This window comes from Sciurus vulgaris (assembly GCF_902686455.1).
Source record: "Sciurus vulgaris genome assembly, contig: HiC_scaffold_292_arrow_ctg1, whole genome shotgun sequence".
Taxonomy (NCBI): Eukaryota; Metazoa; Chordata; class Mammalia; order Rodentia; family Sciuridae; genus Sciurus; species Sciurus vulgaris.
In genome coordinates this window covers 3,775,150-3,784,693 of record NW_027632759.1, presented here as the reverse complement: position 1 = coordinate 3,784,693, position 9,544 = coordinate 3,775,150, and positions in this window count along the sequence as shown.

Below are 9,544 nucleotides of genomic sequence, written 5' to 3'. Positions count from 1 at the left end.
TTTAAAGCAGAATGGAAATCCAGAGGGAGATATTACATCTTAAATTTACAATTGTAGGGATTTTGTACACAGTGGTGAGAAATGGGCTCTGAAGACCTTTGATATTCTCATGGATTAATTTTTTTTTATGTCAGCGATCTTCCAAAACTAACCTGACATACACCTGTTATGTTTTAGCAGCTCTGCACTCACAGCTCCATTAGGTATTTCTCTTCAGGTTCACCCTTCAGGGGCACTGGTTCTGTCATAAACTAAATTCTGGTCTCCAAGAATTTTCTCTGATCCATCAGTGCAATCTGTCTTGACTGCAAAAATCATGACTTTTATAAAAGAGATTTACTGTGCATTTGAAGCAGCTCCATGGAAATAAACATAGTTTAGTGCTGCTGGACTTCTTTAGCCATATTTGTTCCCTGAACACAAATACCCCACAAAGTCTTGGGAAAATTATGTAGTTATTTTATTGAAAAACCAATGCCTCTACATGTCATTTTTATCTTTCTGCCAGTAGCTTTTATGGACTTGTTTGTGTTACATTATACAATCTCTCAATGGGTATAATAATTGCAGTCAGCTATTCTGACTTTTTATTCTCCAAAGATGTTTTTATGTTAATAATTAAGATGTTATTTGGCATGTGAAATACTATTTGTACAGAATTTCTGTGAGGTTTCCTGAAACACACAGAATTACCGGAACTTTCCTGTGTCATTTGGCAGCCCTACCAGAAAAATTATTATTCCTTCAATCAGTTCAGAAAAGTTGACCTGAAAGATGACAAACATGTGAAGACCATGTTTAGTATTGTGTGTTAGCAAATGATCAGACATAACAGTTCATGTAATTATATATCTTGAAAGTATACATTAATATGTAATGGGGATATCCCCAATTTCTCACCAAGCCTGCATAGGGCATCAATCACAAAAGAAAGATAGCAATTTTGGGGACCAAGAAAATATCAGACTTTATCTTTTGGCCTAGTGTCCATGTAGCATGAGATGCCCTGAGTGTATCTCTACCTGAAGGAAAGGCTATAAGCTCAAATTTTTGCTTGCCTCCTCTGGAGCTTGGCTACTCTCTGGTGCTCTGAAAAATACTTCTTAGCTATGTAAATTCCTTTACTGAGGAACTACTAGGCAGCCATAGCTGCCTTTTATTCCCATTCTGATAATTCATTTTTCTCAGAAGTCCCAGCTTCAAAGTTACTATTCCATTAGGGCAAAGAAATTTTATATTTCCTCATTTCCAAGCTGGTTTCATTCAAAGTCTTCTCAGTCTTTACATCAGAAGACTATTTCAATTCACCTGTGTTTGGACAAAATTGTATTTCATAAATAACAGTCTAGTTTTAGTAGTTACACATTTTTTTTTTAAATTTCCACTTAATTCTTTATTCCAAACAGCAGGTTCTGTTCCAGTTGTTCATACAGACCCCTCGGTGAGTCACAAAGCACTCAACTACAAAAAATATATTTTTTGAAGTTTATTCCAATCCTCATAGTGCAGGATTCATATTTCAGAAAATGCATCAGGTCATGAAAGATCTCTTTACTGCAGTGGTAAATTATTCTGCAAGGTTAAAAAATGTATGGGTTCAGTTCTCTCAGACTCTGTTAGATAAATGGAAACTACCCAGATTTATTCCCTCAATATAAGACAATTTCAAGGTAAAATGTTCTGGGTTTTCTTCAAAGAACATCTTGATGGCTATACATATGAAGGTACCCATCCTGACAAGGTTTTCCAGAGGGCTTGTGTGTGGTACATCATACCATAACAATGATTAATTTATTGCATTTACCTACTGTGTCTCTATTTATTAAAAAAACTTTTATATTGACAATAAAGAAATTTTGTAATGATTGAAATGCAGAATTCCTATGCATTTCCTGAAATGAAGAAATTTCAGAGTGAATTCAATTGTTTCTGTGCAACACTGCTAGAACAAATTTTCTTTCCCTCATTGGCCCTTTATTTTTTTTTTCTTTTTGTGGTGCTGGGGATTGAACCCAGGGCCTTATGATTGTGAGGCAAGCACTCTATGAACTTAGCTATATCCCCAGCCCTTTTCTTCTATTTTCATGAAATTATATTTTTGATTTTTATCTCTAGCCTTTACACATGAGAGAAAATGTGCATATTTCTTGTTGCATATATGGCATATTTCAGTGAATATAATATTCTACAGTTCCATCCATTTTCCTAAAAATGTAATAATTTTATTTTTGATGTATGAACAAAGTCATTCTTAAATATTTGTCCTCTGAATAGATAGGAGGAAAAAGTCTCAGAGGTTCAGTTAGACAAAATAAGAATAATTTTTGAAGAATCATTGGTGAATTTGAGAGAAGAGCATATTGAGCTCAGAAAAATCTTCAGTCTTAATCTGATCTGAGGTACTTGAAAAAATATTGCCTCATTAATCACCAGAGTATGAAACAAGAAATTTCTTTTCTCTTCAAAATACGCTCTTCACAATGTAAACCCTTCTGTGCAGAGAACTCCCAAATGCTCTCCATCTTTAGCCCACTCTCAGTTATGATACTGTTCTCTCTGAAGTGCCTATAAAAAGTGTATATGGACTTCTAGGGCCTCAAACACTTTCTGACATCCAAACCCCAAGTCTGTTCCCGATTTTCAACTATTAGAAAGGGAGTCATTGTGTGAGCAAATCAAAATAGAATTTCCTATATTTAAAAATTAAGTGTTGTCTTTCACACTTTCACAAGATATCCTTTCTTCATAGAAAAACCTCCCGTATAACAACGTAGAACTTTATTGCAATATATTACCCTGTGTTACTCTTTCTTCAGAGAGTTCAACTGTTTGCCTTCTCATTTGGGAATATCACCCTGACTAAATCAGATTTGCCTCCTATTTTCAAGTGAGAAACATAACAATAGGTCATTGTCTTGTGACTCTGAGGGCAGAAGAGATAATTTTAAATGAAGCTTCTACTTGGCAAATATCCTACTTAACTCAAATAATTATCAAAATAAAATATCTTTTTTTCTTAGTGGGAGCTTGTCCTCTCTGCAAAAGATTTTTTCAACTTCTGTTGGTTTCAAAACATCAAATTTTAAACATGTCCAAATTACTTCATAGATTATCCAGTCCGTGGTATGCAGCCTCAAATTAGGACATGTTGGTAAGATTGGAGAATCCAAAAGACCTCTTTCTATCTTTATGGTTGCATACAGAAGAAAAATATGCCACTGTGCAGACTTGCTCTTGTTGTACCATACATAAGTATTCAGAGAAAACCAGAAAATAGTCCAGTTTGTAGGTAACAAGGATATTGGAGGACATGTCTAATCTTTCTTCAGTCTTACAGATAAAGTTCAAGGTTCTCACTGATCCGCAATGCATCAGGAATGCTAAACTTTCCATACTACTTTTATAAAAGAAATATTTAGTTTTAATGTGTACCTAAGCTGGATTAATTATCAACCCATAATGAAGAAAATAACCTCTGGAGGTAAACGTGAAATATTACATGATGTTACAATTGGATCTGTTTAACAAAAAGGGAGAAGAAATGGTCCAAGGTGTGCTACATATGAATGTTTTACCTCCTATTCTCAAAATGATAGCTTCCTTGTTTCTTAAATATCTTCCAGATATACATCTGAAATGAGAGCTACTTTTACCAGTGCCAAACTTATTACAAACAAGAGGAATAGGTGTCACTTTTAATTCTAAGCTTCTCTGAAACCTAGCAAACTGCTTTCTTCTTTCTTATGTTGCACCTTTTTACCATTTTAGTAAGTTTTTTCCTTATTTCTAAAAAAGGAAGAGACAATAAAATAGAAAATCTTGAAAAACCAGCTGCATCATTCCTGGGAATGTCAGGGTATGGCATAATCCCTGTAGATTTTTTTCTCTTCTCCAGATACATACTTTAAGGGAAAATTTTAAAGAATGTCATTGTACAAGTTTTTATTAAATTTTAAACAATTTCCTGAAGACTTTCTGTGCTTGCACATTCTGTGAATATTTGATCTGGCTTTAAGCTGATTCAAAAGTGAACTCCATTGCAATTAATACTTTCCATATGTTCTTTACTAGAATATTAAGGATGTATCAATTTTTCAAACCTCTATTCCTGAGTTCAACGAGTTTTGTTTTGTCTTTAGTATGTGTGTGTTTGTGTGTGTTTGTGTGAATTTTCTTTTGGTCTTGCACCAATTACTCTTGTTTTGACTATCTGGAGCTTCTAGTCCACTGTTTTTTTGTTTTCAGATATCTTTTTATTTAAGGGTTAGATCTTGAATACATTGGAAAAAGTGAGACCTCCTTTTAAGTGATCTAAGTAGGGAGAATATACAGTGTTCATAATAAAAGAAGATTTTTTCACTTGCAGAATGAATGGCTACCTGAACCTTGATTTCAGTGTTCACCATGGCTGACAGATCCTACTCCTAACATCACCAAATGCAGAGACCCTTCACCTGTCTGAGTCATAATGTAAAAATTCATGCCTAATTTTAAATTGCTAAGTATGACAGTCTTTTTCATAACTATCTCTATGTCATATTTAATTTTGTCTTTGAGAAAATAATACCTAATACAAGCTTTAAAAACATTATTTTCTATCAGTTTTATGCAAGTGTGTACATACCTCTATATTGTATGTTGCATTTAAATGTGGTTGCATCACTATATCATGTACATGGTGACAAAATTGACATATTAATAAAAAAGCACTTGAAAACTTATAACTAAATGGATGCAAATGACTTTCAGTTTGCTTGGCTAAATTTAGATAACATTTTTCATATCTTTAAGTTAACTAACACTATCATTTTGCTTGGTGGTAAAAAGATATAGATTTGTTTTCTATAAAATCATTAATATATGTTTATTGTTTCTAGAAAATTTTTAAAGAAGGAAAAGGTAACATCAAGTGTTAAGTAGTTATATGATATCTTAGTTTTCCTTGGTAGCATACAAAAAGTCATGGCTAACTTAGATTTAACAAAAGTGGAATAAATATTTATAAATATATTTCTTAAAGAGACATCTGATTAATTTGCAACTTCTGCATATGAATTCAAGTATTCTTGGCTTCTTAAATTATATAAGACAATGTGTTTTGTGCTTTTGTAAATTGTTCATATATTGAAAAACAATTTAAGTTTGTTTGATTTGTGGATTTGGGTCTCCAATAAAAACAAAATGACTAAAAAAATTCTGATTACATATGTTGTTCTATATACAAAATATTTATCTTTTTTATAATAAAGGATCTTACTTCATCTACATTCAGAAAGTTTATATAGCTTTACTCAGAATGTAAATTTTAAAAGAAGAAAAACATCAAAAAAGTGTAATACAAGAACATTATAGGTATGAAAATGTACTTTGTTGTAAAAAATTAAAAGGTATGTTTTTTAAAGAGAAAGTATTCTGCATTGTAGTATAATGTTTTTGACTAAAGATCCAGGAGAAAAATAAAGATAAAACTAAGGCTGAAAATATTATATTTGTTACAAAAGCTGGAACTTTGTCACTCATGCCAGCACAATAATCATGACATGGTTATGAGAAAAAGAAGAAATATAATTTATTGCTCTTCTGTTGGCTATATAGTTCAGTGAGACTGCACAGGTCATGAAATGGATTAAATTATACATGTTATGCAGGCTCCTTAGATTCTATTTATAGCAAATATATATCCATATATATATTTGAGAGAGACAATATGACACAGCTTTTCTAGTCACACCCTATCTGACTATGTTTAAAATGAAGTCAATTACTATCAGAAGATTAATGCAGAGATTAGATTAACAATCTCATGAATTAATCATTTTACCTAAATCTGTAGCATTTCTTGCACATGAGGTCTTGGAGGACACCTTGTATTCAATCATAAAACTGGTGAATGTTCTCTCACTAGCACAGCATATATGACCTACCAATTTTTTGTTTTTGTTGTTGTTCTTATTTGGTATTGAATTCAGTGGCACACTAACAATGAGCTATATTCCAAGCAGTATGTTGTGTTTTATTTAGAAACAAGGTCTCACTGAGTTGCTTAGCACCTAACCATTGCTGAAGCTAACTTTAAACATTTGATTCTTCTACATTAGTCACCCAAGTAATGGCACCTGGCTGGTTTCACTAGTGTCTAAAAATGAAAAAAATATCTGTGACCTATGTGACTTCTATGACCTCTAATATTCTGAGTAACTTGACACCTCTCAATAGTTTTATGCACAGATATTATGATCTGAGTAATCTAAAAGACATGAGTAGTTTTATTAGACTACATGAACCATAGTGTAATATTTTTATCTATGACCATTTTTGCATTATTAAACATGAGATTTTGGGGGACACCTAATATATAAAGAATAATATTGCATTCCAGAACCCAAAACTACATTAGTCCACTTGGTGCTATTGAACACCCCTATGAGGATCAAGACTTCAACAAAGCCTCAACAATAGTGAGGTACTGAGTAATTTGGTGGAACCCTGTCTTTAAATGAAATACAAAATACAGATGGGGATGTGGCTCAGTGGTTGATTGTCTCTGAGTTCAAACCCTGGTAGCCTACCAAAATATATGTATGCCATTTCTAACAGTCTTTATATTCTTAGGTGTTCCACCACTACCAAAAGACCAAGTCTGAAGACTTCTCTGAGAATCAGGGAAAATATTTAGGATAAACTCCTCTAAAAATCAAATTTTCTATGTATCCAATGTATAAGGGAACAGAATATACATTTCCACGTTAAGAAATACATGCATAGAAAGATGGGATAGGAACAAAGCAAATTCAGACTAAGAAATAAATGCTGTTGCTTCTCATTCAGTATCTGAGTTCACAAGGATCCCAACTCTGATACACTTTGCCTGGTCTCCCAATTCTTCCTTTGAGATATCACTGGACATTTCTGTAACTTCCTACTCCAGCATTCTCCATTCCTGCTCTTCCACCACCACTAGGTTGCTGCCAAAGTCTGTGTCTTCTCTAGCACTGGCCAAGTCTCCTGGATCATAGCTGTAAGCATTCTCTGAGTGCCTGTGTGACTAAGCACAGTGATGTATTGGAAACATAAAGGGACACTATAAGTCTATGGGGGGAAATGAAATGCTCAAATTCATCCTGCTAGAAAGGAAGATACATGAATAGCATAAAAGAAAGGGAAGGAAGTATCCCAAACAAATCTACACACCATACCAATATAATCAAGTGAGTGTAGGAAAATGTCATCAAGGGAATTCAGGATGTACATAATTAAAATGATCTGAGAAGCAAAGGATAAGGTAAGAGAGCAAATGCAGGCAATAAATGATCACAACAATAAAAAGTTAAAATAGCAAAAGGGAAGCAAAAGAGATAGAAATTTTGAAGAAAAAAAACAGAAATCAATGAAATGAAGAAAACAATAATCAAATTAAAAATTCAATAGGAAACATAACCAACAGAGTTAAAAACTTGAAAGACAGAACCTTAGACAATAAAGACAAATACTTAATCTTTAAAACAACATTGACCAAACAGAAAAGATGGTAAGAAATCATGAACAAAACATCCAAGAATTATGGGATATTATGAAAACACCAAATTGCAGAATTAATGGGATTGAGTATGGCACAGAGCTATAAACCAAATGAATGAATAATCTAATAAATGAAATAATGTCAGAAAGTTTCCCAAATCTGAAGAATGAAATGGAAAATCAAATACAAGATATTTCGAGGACACCAAATGTACCAAATCACAATAGATCCACACCAAGGAACATTATACTCAAAATGCCTAACATACAAAATAAATATATAATTTTAAATGCTGCAAGAGAAAAGCAACAGATTACATAAATCAATACTGATATTAGAATATTTTCCAGCCCAGCCATAAAAACTAGAAGGGCTTGAAACAATATATTTCAAGCTTGGAATAAGATGGATGTCAAACAAGAATATTATACCCAGCAAAACTTGCCTTCAGATCTGAGGTTGAAATAAAATCCTTCCGTGATAAACAAAAGCTAAAGTAATTTACAAATAGAAAGCCTGCACTAAAGAACATTCTGAGCAAAATATTTCATGAGGAGAAAGTGAAAACAACAATGCAAGTCATTAAAGTCGTGAACTACCCTAGAGGAAAAGCCAGTGAAAGGAGAAACCAAGTCAAGTTAAAAACCAAAAATAAGGCAAAATGATCGAGAATACAAGTCATAACTCAATAATAATCCTGAATATTAATGGCATAAACTCAGCAAAAAAAAGACACAGACTGGCAGATTGTACTATAAAGAAAGACCCAACAACATGCTACCTTCAATAGACTCATCTCATACAAAAGGATACCCACATAACCCATATACTAAAGATGAAAGTATGGAGAAACACATACCATGAACACAGACTTAATAAAAACGCACGGGTTTCATCCTCATAACAGATAAAGCAGACTTCAATCCAAAGTTTGTTACAAGGGATAAAGTAAGACATAATGCTTACAGGAAGCATAAGTCAGCAAGACATAATAATCATAAATATTTATGCCCCAAACAATGGCACATCCATTTACATCAAAAAAATCCTCCTCAATTGCAGGAATCAAATAGATCAAAACACATTAATACTAGGTGATTATAACACACTTCTTTCACAATTGGACAGATCATTCAAAGAAAATTTCAACAAAAAAAACACAAAATTCAATAACACAATCAATAATTTAGAGTTAACAGACATAGAATATTTCACTCATAAACTAGTGAATACACTTTCTTCTCAGCAGCACGTGGACCCTACTCTAAAATAGAATATATATTATGCCACAAAGCTACTCTTAGCAAATACAAAAGTAGAGATATTACCTTATGTTCTATCAGATAATGATGGATTGAAATTAGAAATCAATGATAAAATAAAAAGCAAAACCTACTCCAGCACCTGGAGAGTAATTAATATGCTCATGAATGATGCAAGGATAGCAGAAGATATCAGGGAGGAGATAAAAATTTTCTTAGAGGTATATGAGAATAACAATACAACATATCAAATCTTTGGGATGCCCTAAAAGCAGTACTAAGAGAAAATTCATTGCATGGAGCACATTTAATAAAAGAAGAGAAAGTGAACAAAAAATGACCTAATATTACAGATTAATGCACAATTAAAAAGAACATATCAACATCCAATGTAGTAGAAGACTGGAAAAATTAAGATCAGAGATAAAATTATTATAATTGAAAGAAAAGAAAGAATTTAAAAAGTTGACAAAAAATTGCTTCTTTGAAAAATAAACAAAATTGATAAACCCTTAACCACATTAATGAAGAGGAAAAAGAAAACTGAAATTACTAAAATTTGTGATGAGAAATATAATGTCTCAAAAGACACTATTAAAATACAAAATATAATTAGAAGCTGTTTTGAAAATCATACTTAAGAAAATAGAAATCTCAACAACATCAACAGGTTACTTCAGAAAATCGAAATCTCAACAACATCAACAGGTTTCTAGAAACATGATTCACACCAAGTGAATCTGGAGAGCATACACAATTTAAA